Genomic DNA, 16,998 nt, shown 5'->3' with positions numbered 1-16,998 from the left:
ACTGCTTGTAGTTTTAACTGTGTTTGGTGTTCATATAAATGGTTTATATCAGCTTTTAGCCAAGATTCTGATGTTTCAGAGGATACCACACATGTCTATGTTTAACCAAGGGAAGTTTGAGCAATAAACATAGGAATTTAATTACTCTTTGTTTACATTAAAATCGAATCTGACATCATTGTAGAGGGTTGTATTGTATTGGACTGTACTGTTTTTCTTTCATCAATGTATCTAAAATGTAGCTAAATTAGTGGAACCAGAGATGCCCCACCCCATTGAAGACAAAAGCTGGGCAAAAGAGTCACAACTTAGACATGACTTAGAGCTCACTTGGATAAAACAACTACAAAACTAATGTTCCTTGCATGCCTTGATCAATGTTTTACAGTGGCAAACACACAATCGCTTCTATATCAACAAACTGCAGACTGCTGTGCTTTTGTTATTTTTTACTATTTAGGAAAACATTTCCAAATCTAGCTGGAATGCTACCAGCAAACATCCTTCCAACAAGGTTATGAATCATTAATAGAGGTGGTTTAGACTACCATCATTCATCAGTCAGTAAAGGAGTTGGTTACCATGGTGACTCTGGACATAGGCTGGTGGAGGTACATTGCTGATCAAGAAATCACTAAGATTTCCTTGACAATTCCCTTTGCTACCTGGGCATCAGAAGGTGTGACAGTGGCTGCTTCCTTTCCAAGAGCAGTTTTATCTACCACATCTGAGGGGAAATAGTTCATGAATACCCTTGGTACAAGAGAATGACATTTTTGATTACTTAATTTTTTATTATTGTGGCAAAACAGTCACTTTCTACAGCAATTAGATGTAGAAAATGTTTCTTTTTCCTCTGGCAAGTGAAACTATATTACATAATCATCCATGCAGCTCAAAAATATAATAAAATAAGAGCACAGCTGTTTGAAAACTGAAAGTGTTTTGATTCCACACTACCCCAATGGAAAAAAATGGAAAAGTTAAGACATTGTTTAATTATATAAGTTCTTCAAAAGCAGACTCCACAAGCTAATGTCCTGAGGCTGACGTGACTCGCCAACATCACACCCTTGTCCATAATGCAGACAAAAAGGAGTGTACATCTTTTTTTCTTTGTCAAAAACTGGCAAAATATTGAGATTACATGCTCTACAAATGGAAGTTGCTTTAAAGTCTTTCTACAGTGTGACAAAATGTGGTAAAATTTAGATTTTTACCATGCAAAACAACAAAACTTGTTGTAAGAGTTGACTGCAAGCCCATTAGGGATGTCAGTTATCTGTTTTCAAACTACAACTCAATGGTCATTTAGTCAGGGGTCTTTTTGCCACTTGGTGGGTGTGTTGCCTGTATTACAACTACGTGCTTTGACTACAATGGGAAAAAATGATGTACAGGCAAGTGTGGCAAGTTGTTTGCCACCACAGCATAAATTCTGTGTGGTTTTCTGAAGACACTAAAAGCTTTGCAACAAGAGAAGGAGCATATTCCCCAATTGTACTTTATTGCATTTGCTTACAATCTGCTCCTCACTTGTGCATCAGCCTCTGGTTAAAATATGTTTTTCTATCAGTGCCTCAAAACCCCAAACTGCAATGTTGTTTGGTCAGACTGTACAACTGCACTGCTATTTTATTTGAGGAATAATGCACAGCATCCAAACACACAGCACTCGACTACCTGACCTACACACACTGTGGTTGAATATATATTTATGTTTTTTTACCTAACCAAGCTTTGTAATTAAAACAAAGTTTAAAGTTGGAGGATTTTGCGAGTAACTATGAAAGTAATAGTTTACTAGTTTTCTAAACATATTGCAACATAAGTACCCCCCTCCCCATCCACCCACCAACACACACACACACGCCCTTCCCCCTATACATACACACCGAACAACTGCACACAATCCCAGACACACAGACATAATTGGACCCAGCACAGCAGTTACAAGGGGGGACCCATCTGGAGGGGTTGTTTATGTGTGTATCTGTGTGTTTGTAACTGTGTGTTATAAGGTACATTTCTCTTGCAAAGCACCCCTTAGGCCCTGGGCTACATTTGCTCTCATCCATCAGCCAGATGAGCTGTGTCCTTTTACCATTGTTGACAACAAGAGGAAAAAAAAAATAAAGTCAAACAATATATTTATTTGTAGATTAGAACCCAAATCAATAACCCTTTTTACGGGGAATGGGTAATGCTGCTGATGGAAACAGATGGCTCTGGCTTTGAAATTAGATTTTAATAATGAGAGCTTTAGATTTTTTTTCAACAAGGAAAAGGGTTCTTTCTACTGAAACTCCACTGTAATCATCTTTCATTATGTTCCTTTAAAAGGGCGTATTATGGGGGTGACAGTTAAAGATGTGTGTTGCTCTCCAGTGTTTAAAAACAGAGGTTACATGTTTGTATTGAAGTAATGTTATTTGTTGTGGATCTATGCACCCATCAGCTTGCTTTTCAGTAATGTGTGCTTTTAGAATAGCTTCTGAGCTGTCGCCTTGCACATTACAGAGTATATATTTATTGTGTATGTGTGTATGTGTGTGTGTGTGTGTGCAGCCATCTTTGCAAGGGATTATTTCTTATTTACATGGCATGGATGTGAATATGTTTGCAGTATTGTTTGTGTTGAGCCCAGGCAGTATTAATCAGATGTTTACAAGCACTGCATAGTAAATGCCTTTCCAAGTTAAGGCTGATCAAACTTCAGAGAATGCTTTGTCATTTATCAGAATGGAGCCACACTTTAGATTTGCTCTGTTTTGCTGGAAAATGCTGCTAAAAACCTAAACATTTTGAATAAGAACAAAATGGCATGCCAGATGTGTCATTTTCACAGCAAGAAAATGTAACAACAGATCATACACATTTTGTCATTATTAATAAGCAACATAATAGATTAAATCTTACCTTTACTTTTGGCACATAAAATGTTCAAATAACACATTTTAAATACCAACTATTAACCTTTTTCCTTTGCAACATTACTCACTCTACATTTGATAAACACAGTGTGGTAAAATCTTCACTGGCAGAGCCATGATTTTTTCTTTTTACTTTAAAAACGGCATGGCACACCAACTATGTCAGGCAATACACATATTTCCACCTTAGTGGTGCACACCAAACAACATCTTTCTACCCTTGAAGGCACCAGTTGCTCTACCTCTGTTTTCATTCCGATTCCCGTTAGCTTTCAACTGTCTCTACTACCTATGTCTACTATATGTCCATCTCCCTAGGGAGTGCACACATCTGTTGAGCTGCCCTGTAATCCCCTCCCTGTTTCCTATCACCAAACACTTCCTTAAAGGTTAGGCACTTGTAGGGCCATCAAGGTGGAAGGTCATGGGAAAAGGGGCTAAACTCCAACTCTTAAGTTACTTTTGGAAACAATGACTTGAGAGGCATGACCATGCACCTATGACAGGAATTGACTTCAAGCTAATAAAAAAGGACATATTTTTACATTTTGTGTCTAAGAAATGGAAAATAAACTTAATCAACTAAAAGTAGGCTTGCATCATTTGTACCCCATTTATGTGTAGGTGTTCTCTACTACACAATTACCATTGTAAAGACTTGATCCTGCAGCATCTCTCTACTAAGTCTATAAGTTCATTTTTTCCCTATTTGAGCTGCTGTTTTTCTTTTATCTTTTGAGCTCTCACTCCTCACACCACAGCTACCCTCTTCATCATTCTGTCCATCATTCCTCCTATTGCATCTCTGCATCTGCAGTTCAGTTCTATTTACCATCACTGCCTAGTTTCTGTTTTCTCTCTCTCATCCCTTCACACCCTCCGGCCAATTTCCTCAGAGTCCGATCTCTAGCATCTAGTTTTCTCTTTATATCACCACTGATCTACCTTTCATGCTGATCTTGTACATGGTCTGATGCCCTCCCCCTGTGTTTATTCTGTATGAGTGTTATTTGTATCCCCTACCTGCCATAATGACACTTATTGCCTTGTGTAATGCACTGTCGGCCACACCCAAACCCTGAACAATGCCTGCTGTCATTGGGTTCTAGACTCTGAAGATTACAGTTCACAGAGCAAGTAGCCTCACTGCAGGCCTTATTCCTAGCAGATGTGGCTCATGAAACCTTCTATCATTATCCGTGCTTGTCCTTAGTGTTTCTTTTTCCACTCTATTATATTCCCTTATTTAGAGTTACCATGCATGATCTGACAATAGACTGTCTTACATAAAGGTAAACTGCTGTTTTATTTTTTTTATAAATTAATATTGAGTTTCTGGTAAAAAAAAAAAAAAGATAGAAAAGGGCCCAGCTGCAGGAATAGGACGCAGGAGGCTGGCCAACAAAACTAAGTTTGCTGCGGAAGCAGCAAGAATAAAATTTTACTGAACTACAGCTGGACACAAGCTGGGCCAACAGGAAGTCAGAGCAGACAGCAAAAACAACAATAACAACAATATGACAGTGAATTACTGCAAAGCTCAGACTACATTTTCACCAAGGGAATAAATGACAGGCACAGGGCAGCTGTGTTGATTGACAAATTAGGATCAGGTGTAAGAAGGGAACAGAAAGCAAAACCAAAATAAGAAACAGACTGTAGGAAATGGAAAAGAAGAACTACAACACAAAAATCAAGAGGACCTCACTGAAAACAGAACCACATAGAACAAACATGATTCATTGAAAGAATGGTGGACTATGTATTCATTTATCAATGTACTGTATATATGTTACCCTTTTGTTGAGCGGTTTCACATTTACTCACTGACCACCTACTGTAATAGCTACACCTTGTAGCTGGATAAATCCCCTGTTGTTTTCAAAACTGCCTTGATTCTATATGGTACAGATTCAACAAGGTATCTGGAATATTCCACTGAGAAGTTGGTCCATATTGACATGTTGGCATCCTGAAAGTGCTGCAGATTCCTTGGCTCCATATCAATAATGTAAATTTTCTGTTTCACCACATTCCAAAAGGGCTTTATTGGATTAAGATGTAGTGTTTTGGAAGTCAATGGAGTACAGTTGATCCAGTGTCATTTTCATGAAACCAGTTTGAGTTGATTTTTGCTTTGTGACATGGTGCATAATCTCGCTGGGGGTAACTGTCAGAAGGTAGGTACCCTGTGGTCACAGAAGGATGAACATGGTCAGTAGCAATACTCAGGATGGCTGTGGGTTACAAAGGGCCACAAAGTACTATGCATTCAGAGATGATATAATACATGTCTTGGTTGTAGGGGCTATTTGAGCTATAATTGCCAATTTGTCATCTGGAACCAGTCTGCTCATTATTCCCAGACATAAGCAAGGGATTTTAGTCTACAAAACTACAGCTCACTGGACATTTTCACTTTTTTGGACCATTCTGGGTTAACCTGAGATATGTTTCTGTGTGAAAATCCCAATTGATAGCAGTTACTGAATTCTTCAGACCAGCCTGTCTGGCACCAACAACCATGCAATGTTCAAAGACACTTAAATCCTCCATCTTTCATATTGTAATGCTTATTTTGAGCTTTAGCAAATCATCTTCACCATGCCTAGGTGACTAAATGTATCAAGTTGCTCTCCTGTGAATGGCTTAGTCACTCTTTGTGTTAATAGTACAAAACAGGTTTACCTAATGAAACAGTCTGTGTGTTAAACATATTGTTTAGTCACCCATTCAAATTCCAGCTTAAATTTTGTTTGTCCATAAAATACATTCTTTTCATTGACTTAGTGTTATCTAATGAAATAATATTTTAAAAAGGTGCAAAAATCAAACTACTGCATAATAAGCAATTAGTATTTATTCTTCGAAAATATGAAGGTAGTGGCGATTTAGACCTAACATTAAAACCAGCCAGCCAGGCAATATATTTTTTTTTAATCTGGGAAAAAATTTGCCATGTTTGACCTCCACCCACATAAACCCTTATTCTTTATACGCCACATGGTTACCTTTGTTGTGAATTTGTAAATATTCATTGTATACTGTTTTTTTGTCAAATATTTATCTCAGAATGTTGTTTATTTAAAACAGCACCTGGTTAAACGGCATCTGGAGAAGGTCTTTGGCCTCTGCAAGCCAGCACTCTAGCCAGTTGGTCAGGGCACCAAGGTTCAACTGCTTCACATTATCCTATAACCTCATCCCTTTCACTTCCAGCTAAAGATCAGAACACTTTAGAGGGCACCTCACTTCTCCACACGCTTCGCAGACTGTTAGTATTTATTTTCCTTTAACTTCGTATAACAAAAAAAACATTTTTTTAAAGTCTCATTGTAAACGTTTTGCTAAAAGGTTTGAACCAGAAACCTTTTTTAGCACACAATTTGAAACATAGTATATTACTTCTATTTAAAAAAATGCCTTTTGTATGTGTCATTAAAATACTACTGTCAAGAAGGTATTCTCAGTAAAGAATAACACTTACACCTGCATATTTTGTTTAATAAAAAACAGAATTCCACTATCTAAAAATACATTTCATTCAAAGTAGCATGATTGTGAAAAGAGGGTGTCACAAATAAGACATTCTACAGGATTATGGCTCTAGCAAAGGTTCCCACATTTAGAAGTATTTTAAATTAGAACAAGCCTGCAATCCCCCTTATTTGGCACAGAAAGACTTAAATTCTGTCAACATCCATCTTATTGCTTTAACTAAAAGGTTAAAAACTGAAATGATTAAAATTCTGCAAAATAAATGAACAGCTAAATTCCTTTATCTCCCACTGTATGCCAGTTTCACATATTATTCTTCAAAATGTTGCTATGAAGCAGCTGTAGCCATCTATCAATTAATATTTTTTACTAAAGGCACGAGTAAAGGAGCACAATTTCATCACCACCTCTTTTGTGAAAAACTGTTGTTTTTTTTATTTCACCTGTCCACAGATTTTTTTGACATAGGGAGTTTTTTTTTCCCTTTCCTCTATCTGCAGCAAATGCGATGAATCTATACCCTCAACAGTCTTGTAGAGTAATTTACCCAATTTTTCTGGGGTACTCTTGTTAAAATTGGGAGCATGACTGATGGTTCTTTCATCTATGAGGAAGTGGCAGGACTCTCTCTCATATGGTCCCCTAGACAAATGGTTTGCCTATATTAGCTGCAAGGGTACTTAGTTAAAATCACTGGGGTTTTGAAAATATGTTTTTTGCACATAAGATCATCAAAATAAGAAAAGATAACCTCCACTCTGGCCATTAATGTTGCACTGATGGTTTAAACAAACATTTGACCGCCCAGCAAAAGCATAAATCAACAGACAGGGGCTTGCTGGTGTGGACATAAGGGAAACCTTGACCACTTTGACCTCTCCTGTGTGAAGGGTTTTCTAGCTGGCACAAGGTCTATAACTAAGAGGATCTGTTTATCACACTGTGTCTTTATTCATATTTCTATAGGCCACACAATTTAAGTGCATTCCGAACAAAAAAGATAAGTGGCAAGATACTTAATACCATGATCATTAATGTTGCATAGTTACTAATGTTGGGAAAAAATAACTGGAGGGCAATTATAACAAAAGTTGAGATTAAATCTGTATAAATTCAAGAGGTTTAAAGTATAATTGCATGAAGAAAACAGCTAACTAAATTAACTTTAAGACCCGTTTAAAGACATTTAAACTATTTCAGTTTAAATCTTTTAGTTCAGAATGCTTTTTTTCCTTAAATCCCCTTTCAGATAATTTAGTATGTCTCTGTCACTCCCAGTCTGTCGTCCTTTTTATACCTGCAGTCACAACACCCTCAAGCCCAGTGCCCATATAATTTATTCATGAGCAATGACCTTTTGGATCCTCTGTTTCTTTTAGTGTGTTCCAACCTGTTATGATCCATGGGTGTTTCGGTTTTGGTTTTTATTTGTGTTTGTGTTTTGATCATTTTCCATTTGTCTATTTATGTTCTATGGTTCTTTCCATAAACAGTTCTATTTCTCTGTGATCGTTATTGTTAGTAAGGTGTTTCCAAGTTAGTATATTCCTTTGTGTTTAGTTTCTTTGTTTAGTCTTGTGTTTTCTTCATTGTGCATTTGGATTTAATTCAGCTCCTTTTGTGTTAATTCATCTTCCTCCCTCAGCTTCCCTGCTTTCATTCTGCTACAGCAATTCCACATCTCCTCATATTAGTTCATCAGGTTCCTTGGTAATTTTCCACCCCTGCCTCAGCATTTAAGCTCCTGTTGTTTTATTATTTCTTGCTGGAGTCTTGGTTAATTTCTCCATTACACTATCCACTATCAGACAGATGTCTGTGGTCCATGTAATTTTCACCCTGCTCATGACCTGTAAGTTTCTGTTGTATTATTAAATCCTTCACTATGCAAATCCCGAGTTCCTGTCTGCACTTTGGTCCAACTCAAACACATGAAACAACCTTTATGTCAAAGAAAGTTGGCTGAAATACATTAAGCAATTCTTCTTAAGAAGTACCCCTACTGGGCTCCAATTGGATTAATTATTTAGCATTCAATAAAAAAAAAGTGTTTTGTTTGTTTATTCATGAACATACTGTACTGGAAAATGCTGTACAATGAGAAAGCTGTGTATTAAGCTGAAGACGTAAAACACATAAATGAAAAGATGAAAATAATAAAAACTATAAACAATAAAAATAACAGCAAACAAAAACGCAAAGTAAATAAATATTCAGAAAAAGTTAAAACCATTTACATTGAAAGTAAACAATTAAAAATGCAATAACAATTAGACTAAGACAAATAATAACAATTCTGTCTTTGTTTTTGTCCTTAAAAAATAAACTGACTGGTCAAAGTCTTTTCATTCATATTGTTGGATGAAATGATAATGCCCGCTCACCAACTGTCCAATTGCGGATCTGGAGAATGCTCAACAGAAGCCTACCCTGGGATCGCAGAGCAGGTGTATAAGGGATCACCATCCCCGACAAATACAATGGAAAGAGGCCATTTTACATTTTATATGTTAAGAGCCAAATGTCAAATCAGCTTTAGCTTTTATTGGAAGCCTGGGCAGGGATTCCAGCACCGGAGTGATATTTGAATATTTAATTGTACCTGTCAAGACTCCTGCCTTATGTACAATCTGAAGACTTGGTAAGGAAACCACGACAAAACAAACAAACAAACAAAAAAAAACATTACAGTATTTCAACCTTTAAGAAACAAGGGTGTGGATTAAAGAGCTCATCATTCTGAAAGACAGGATTGATCTGATCTTCAGAATATTTCTCAAATGAAAAAGGGCTGGCATCTGTACCTTTTTTAAGTTTTCAAAAATTACTGCTGTTTAAGTACATTACCATAGCAAATCATGTAGGTATTCAAAAAAACAGTGTGTCACGATCTTCAGGTGTTTGGGGTTTCCTTTTTCTATTGTGTTGATGTGTTGATAATTTCCTTGCTGTTATGTTATAAGGTATTGCTTTATTCAGTTCGTTTCCCTGTGCTCATTATTGTTAGAAAGGTGTTGTCTTGATGGTTTATTTATTTTTTTTTGTTTCTTAGATTATTCGTGTTCTGTTATTTTTGCTTTTGGAGATTAACCACTTAGATCTCTGTTAAATCTTTCCCCCTTGATTAGAAATTTTTTTTGTGTCTGAGTTCAGTTTCCTGAGTGTTAATTAGTCTCCCACCCTCAGCTTCTCTGCCTGCCTTCTGCCTCAGCTGCTCCTCGTTATCCCCTAATTACTCACCCCTGCATTTTATGTCTTCTCTTCTTCTTCTGTAGATTTTATTAGAAGTTTACAATCTTAGTCAACCGCCATCTGCCAGACTGAGGTGTAATCCACTAAATATAAAATAGTTCTAAATTACTTAAAGAAAAACAAAAATAAAAAATTCTTCAGCTAATCGTGTGTCCTTAAAATACTTCACTTGTGCTTTAACTATAGGATGTGACTCAAGCTTGCTTAATATATTGATCATAGTTACTGGAAGTCCTATTGCCCTGCTCATTTCCTCTTTTTCTCTTATGTATTTTCCACATTCTTATATCCTTCTCCTCACTTTCCTCATCATATATGCACAGCAGTTCTTATTCCTGGATTCTCCTGCTTTGTGTTGTTCTATTTCTCAACCTACCTCTCTTACTCCTATGTACTTATTCTTTTGAATCAACTATGGAAGTCCTGCTTATTTAATTATTAAGACTCTTCACTTTATCCCTCTGCCTCTGGTTTTGCCTGCATGTTGGTCTTTCCAAATACCAAACATGACACAGTGAGGGCATCGTAGCAATGTTGTAATTTAGATGGAACAATGGCAATAATTTGGGATTTGAGCGCATTGTGTAGCAGGAGGTTTTTAGACAACCATCGCTTGGCAGCAGCCAACCAAGGTACCAGTTTGAAGTACTACAGCCATATATAACTGTATATTGTCTGAAAAGAAATAGTTCCAGACCCCTGAAGAATCCTGTGACTAGTAGCATAAGATTTACAAGATGTGTTATACACATTATTTTTTGCAGAGTGAAAAAATTAACTAAAATGTTTTAAACATGACTTCTTGGAGCAAAGGGATGTTTTGTAAATATATTACATAAGTTTAATACACCAGTTTGATACACAATCAATAACCTGATGTATATACTACATTACTGGGTCTTTTCCTTGTTGTCAGGTGTGTTGATGTGATGTTTGTAATTCAAATCCTGTAGAGTTTATGACAAACTAAGAACTATTGAAATTTGTCGGTGTATATACATACTTAAATACCTTGCTTGGCTAAGCAATTGGAAATGAGAAGAAGCTTGTAGTGAGAGATCTGCCCCCAAGACCCTTAGAATGCTACTCATTACCAAGAATCCAGATTGAAAATGTGACATAGAATACATTCACAGAGCAGGCGAATTTGTCCCAAATCCATTTTCTTTTACCCATATGCAACCCATATCCAACTTTTTCATGGTAGTCTGAATGGCCCAATTCAGAATTGGATCCGAATTCAGAAAATCTTTAGCCTTAGACCACATATCAGTCTGAGGTAAAGGCTTGACCAGTATGAACATGGGAAAAGTAGCAACAAAGATAGAAAGTCTTACTTCATTTAAGGGAAAAAGTCCAAGTGTGTGAGACTGAGATACACTTTAGTTATTGTCAAGTAATTATTAATGCACAACACAGTTTCTGCATCCAAACTGTTGGAGAGAGGCTGAATGCAATAGCTTACACCTTTAGAATGGTAAACTGGTTCTGTTATTAGTTGTAATGGATCTAATGAGTGTAATGAGTCTACTGCTGAGAGTTCACAGATGGATGGGATGTAATGTAAACTCCTTGACAAATTGTTTGGAAGATATTACTGTGGCTATTGACAGTGAAGCCAGGAGTCCTGCAACTGAGAAAAACAGTCTGCTTGATCTTATACTCACTCGTATTCTGTTGTTTTGTGATTGTGCTTGTCAAGACAATTTTGAGCTAGACTTTTCCTGAATGCATTTCCACCACAACATCCCAGGTCATTTTGATGGCTTGTTTTACAAACAAGCCATGATATTGTCAGCACCTCTTAGACATTTGAGTTAAAACATGTGAACGTTTTCTTCAAATGGTATATTGAGCTTTCAATGCAGATGTGGTTGTCAAAGGGAGTGGCATTACGATGTCAGGGCACCTACCCCCAAACATTTTAGCTGACACCTTAGGTGAAGGGAGCTGTCATTCTGAAGATGGATTCTTATCAAGTTTGGCTAGACTTTAATATTGCAAAGGGAACTGATTGGTAAAGGCAGATAAAGCCCAATAAAGTTTAAGCAACAGCAAAAACTGGAAAAGATTTGATCAGACTATGGAACATGACTTTCAGGTCATTTGGTTTATTCCAACTCCAGCAGAATCAGACCTCTAAATTTTTTGTTTTTGTTTTTTTTTATCAAAGACCTTCTGGAATCCTGAAAATGGGAACTTAGCCTGTAGGTAAACCTCAGATTGAGCCAGAAGTGTGTGAGTTTCATCATGATTATGGAACCGCTTGCCAGTAACCTACTAATGGGTGCCTAGGCTAGTCCACATATTAGACTACTCTTGTGTCACTTTGGTACCTATTGACTTCTACAAAGACATTTTACTTTCCATTCTGTGAGGGTATCGGAGGTTGTTAAATAACTATTGTCATAATTTACTGAAATAAATTGTTAATGGAATGCTCTGGTTACATTACTGCAGCATGTTTTAACATCACAGTCTGTATCTATCGAACATGTAGTCACTTGTACTTTAAGTACCCATTGTGTTCACAGTAATCTTTATGAACATCCACAAGTGAAACCATGTCCTCATTCTGTTTTTTTAAATGTCGACAAAAATAGGCTTCTTAATTGGTCCATTGGGTATTGGCTTTTTAATGTCTTAAAGATTAAACTAGCAAAGAACTATCCCCTTCTTGGTTTAGCTTTTTTTGGCATGACTGACAACATGGTACCACATAACATCCTATGCTCATCTAGACACATCAGTCACATCATTATGTGCTGAAATATTGCAAAGTGGGTGGTGAGAATTGTCAGTCATCTCCAGCTGGCAAAAAATCTAGAACGGCATATTCAGACAGTGACAGTTGTTGCCACCCAGGCACTATTGCTTCCATGGAGTTGTCAAGTAGAGATTCAAGAATTCAGGGCAGAGACTTTTTATCCTTTGACTTTGTTCTTCTTTGAAAAACTGTCTGGCAACAAACATTGGAGTGGATGGAGGAAAGAAAAATCTGTTGGTTTTGTCAAATGTCAGTTAGTTTCTAAGCATAAAGTAGTTTCTACTTCATTACAAACAAAACAGAATAGAATTGAAAAGAACAGAAATATGCTTTTCTGTCTCTCAGTGGGGGAAATATGTGTATCTGTAAATGGAAGCACACAGAAAAACTTAAAGAGAAAAACCAATACTAAAAATTAAACAAGAGTCCTGCATTGCCATCTCAAAGCTTCACAATTCCACACATCGTCAGTAGGCAGTACCATAACCAGGCCGCGACATTATGTTCAGTCAGGCTCAGTTCAGCTCTGGTGAGAAGTCTTTGAACCTCATCTGAACTCTGACTTTCCTGATTGAAGCTGTAGTCACTTCCATTTAGGTGGTGAAGGATTAATGAAGACTTACTGTAGTATTTTGATAATGTCATTTGAAACTATTGTCTGTTCTTAGACTAAGTTTGAAACCTCTACAGACTCTCATTGAGGTCAGGCACTACAGATACCTGTGACAGTCATCCAAAACTTGGTGTGGATCTGATAATGCATCAGGGAGATATAGCTGTTTGAAATATTTTAGGGGCACAGTACATTCTAATTTCAATATAATCCAATTGAGCTGTTTGTGGGTTGACAAATATCCTTCATATCCAGTTTGGAGCAAGTTGAGTCTGATCAAATTTGAAAGCGATAGCTCAAAATCCCTAGGAGGAGTTCATCAAAGTTCAAAATGTGTAAACTCTCATAAACCTTCAAAAATGACCCTTTGACCCAAAATGGCCAACTGTTAGTTTTAGGACATATCTTTACAGACTTGTTTTCTTGTTCTGGGGGTTCTATCTGTGTACCAAATGTCAAATCTCTACTTTATACCAGTAGGCTTAACTCAGTTTAGAGGGCCCTGTTGAGGCATTATTCTTTTATTCTTTATAAAAAATCTAGCTCAGCCAGATCAGCTGGATAGCTTCTGTGAACAGCAATTTTGAAATGTTGCCACAGATTCTAAGCTGAACTTAAGTCTGACTTTACCAGATCATTCTAAACACATGAGTATGCTTTGATTTAAGCCATTCCATGTTGCTCTGGCTCTCTGTCCAAAGTCTTCGGTGTTTTTTTTTTTTTATATAGGTTCTGACACTTTTTTGGACACCACTGAGGAAAATGCTGTTTTTATACTTAGAGTGAATTTCAGAATAGTAGACTTCTTTAATTGGTCTACTTGGTGGCTATATTAATTAGGGGTACCTGAGTAAAGAGGACCGAATACAAATACAATATATGTTACATTTTACTTCTTAATATTTTGAAAACCATGTATCATTTTTGTTCTGTTTCACAATTCTATGATACTTTGTGTTTGTCAATCACATAAAATGCAAACAAAATGCTCTGAAGTATATGGTTATAACCTGACAAATTGTACACATTAAAGAGATATGGACATTTGCAAAATGCTGTAAAATAAAAATGACTGCTCTATAGAACTACTGCATTGCAGCACATTTCCAGTTACATAACTTTATTTTTGAGCCCCAGTAGAATAATTTTACTTGTCATAATGCTGAATAACAAACATATCTACTAACACTGAAGAATGCTCCATCCAGTCATTTTGTATATTGATGAGGTTCCTTTTAAGTTCCTTTGTTTTTGATATATCTCCAGGCAGAATGATTCTACTCTGAATGGCCAGATGAGCAGTGAAAGATTGTATGTAAGCTACTAACACAGTCACTTATCCTTATAGTATAATCACAGAAAATCATTTTATTTTAAACTCTATGTTGGATATTAGGCTGTCAATAACTTTTTTTTGAATCACACACAGGCATATCTAGACATTAAGTTGTAACTAGAGTGAAATAGAAGAAACCTAACAGTTTGAGCCATTCTATCAATTCAACTAGATTTTTAACATGGCTGCCATTAAACCCAGTGGTCATGTGAGTTTAAGATAATGGCACCATGATGACTTTTGGAGAAAATGATGAGCATTTAATGACGGAAATGAACACTTTTTGAAATAGATGCCAGTGGAGCCGGCCCATGGGGCTCCTCAGTGGTGTTGCATTACGAAAGACCTTCACGTTTCTGCACTGGTAACACCAAAAAATACTTTTACATGGGTGTGGATGTTTCTTCTCTGTGTTATTGACCTAAAAACGGGCACAATGCAAATGTGTTGTTAAATGAGAGATGCATAGCTGAATTATTTACAGAACCTTTGAGAATTTCAGTAAGGCTCTTTTTCAAAAGGCATTGAAAGTAAGCTAAAAGTAAAGCATATTTTTATATTAACCTTAAGTAATAGAAAGTTGCATGGCCTATATAAATTGTGTCTACCTTTTTCTAGTTGTGATGTGTTCATAATTGATTTTCTAAGACTGCACAGTATTTATATTACACCTGTGTTATGAACAGTGCAGAGAAACAGCAAGGAATTGGCTTTAACTTCAAAGTGAGGACATGAAATTAATCTCTGTCATCAATAACAGAATACGTTTGTTTTTCATTTGACAAGGAAATGATGAATTGCTACATGAAATATTCTTTCCTTTCAGTTCTACTGATCTGTATAAGGTAGAATCTGTGTTTGGTCACTGCATTCTCTTTTTAATCCAGATATTTAATGCAGCATAAAATAGAACACAGTTGGTGTTCTGAGGTTGCATTTCACAGGACAATTGATTGGGATGTTTGGAAATTATTATGTTGGAGTCTATGCTGCTGGTACATTTGACCTTTGTAATTTTACCTGGAGTGACATTTGCCAAGACTGTCTGAAGTATTCACTTGCACAGGTAAAAATCTTTTAGACATTTTATACTTCATGTGAAAACATAACTGAATCAACTCCAATTCCTGAGTTCATTAAAGACAGAAAACAAATTACATCAATGATGATTATTGGCAACTGCAGTGTTCAAAGAAAGAAGATGTTGTGACGACTATGAATATGAATATATTATTTAATATTAATATTTTATTAAATAATATTTTGGTCTGTTAAGGGTTGTTCTGTGAATACCAGCCCAGTAAGGTGGTGGTATTAGCACAAAATCGAATAGGGTGAGCCAAGCTCTGACATTATTGAACAGCAAAACTCTGTACACATGGAATGAATTCACACAATTTCTTAAAATACAAGAATTTATTAACAAAAATAAGTCAACTCAAAGTCAAACATATTTCAATCAACAAACTCTTTACTATGCTAAAACAATCCAACTAAACTACCAAGCAGAATTACAGAATAACGAAGACTAATGGGTTATGTACAATATAAACAAGTTGATTAAAGATGGTTGAAACCATGACCAAAAGAGTGATGCAACATTACCATCCAATGTTTATGTTTGAGAACCAAGGATTATCTTGAAGAATCTGGAAGTGAAGTTAAGTTAGTCTTAGAACCAACTTAGACAATAATCAGCAAACCTTTAGACAACCATTCACAATGCAAGATCAGATAAAATATTATTTTAATAAAATAATGTTTTAAAGAATGATCTGCTGAATAAAACCAATCTTCTGGATGACCAATTCTCAACGGTGTCTCATAAGCTGCCTTTATTTATTAAAATAATATTTAAAGAAATATTATTAAGGAAATAGTAAAATATTGAAGGAAATATTTTGGAAAAGAGCCAAATCTTTCTAGAGAAATGGGGTTTAATGGTATTTACTCAGTTATCATGTTTAGTAAAATAATGTTTAGGGAAATATTATTTACTGGATTGAAAACTAACAACCTTTCTGGGTAGATGATCTTTATTAGGCTAGCACATGTTCTTAGCTGTTAGCAGTTAAAGCTAACAAAAGAAGCTGATAGCTTAGCACCAGAATCAAACACACACCTTTAAAATACCGTTAATAAAAGGGTTAAAATGCATAAGCGCAGATGGCGCGTTATGATCAATCTTCTGTTTAAAATCACCCTTTAAATAAAGTTTGTCTTAACTTTCAAAACACACAACCTGAGCACGTGTGCTGCAGATAGCCTGCTTGCACCAAGATAGCTGAGTTAATTTCTGTTGTTTAGGGGGTTTGCACTACTTGATCTTGTCATCGGTGTCCTGAGTATTGCTTGAGTCCTGTGTATTCCCCTTTTTACTTGTTTGTATTTGGTGGCTCTCTCAAACCTAAATCTCTGCATAAATTACTTATTACTAGCAATGAATTCAGTGTAATTTTTTTCCAGTCTTTGCAAACAAATGTCACAGTGATAGATTTCAAACGTTTACATTCTGGGAACGAATAAATCAGTGGTATTCTGTTATACAAGATTATAATTAATTTTTGTATTAGTCAAAACTTAATGGTTGCACATCATT

This window comes from Girardinichthys multiradiatus, chromosome 4, assembly GCF_021462225.1.
Source record: "Girardinichthys multiradiatus isolate DD_20200921_A chromosome 4, DD_fGirMul_XY1, whole genome shotgun sequence".
NCBI lineage: Eukaryota > Metazoa > Chordata > Actinopteri > Cyprinodontiformes > Goodeidae > Girardinichthys > Girardinichthys multiradiatus.
Note: the sequence above shows the minus strand (reverse complement) of the source record.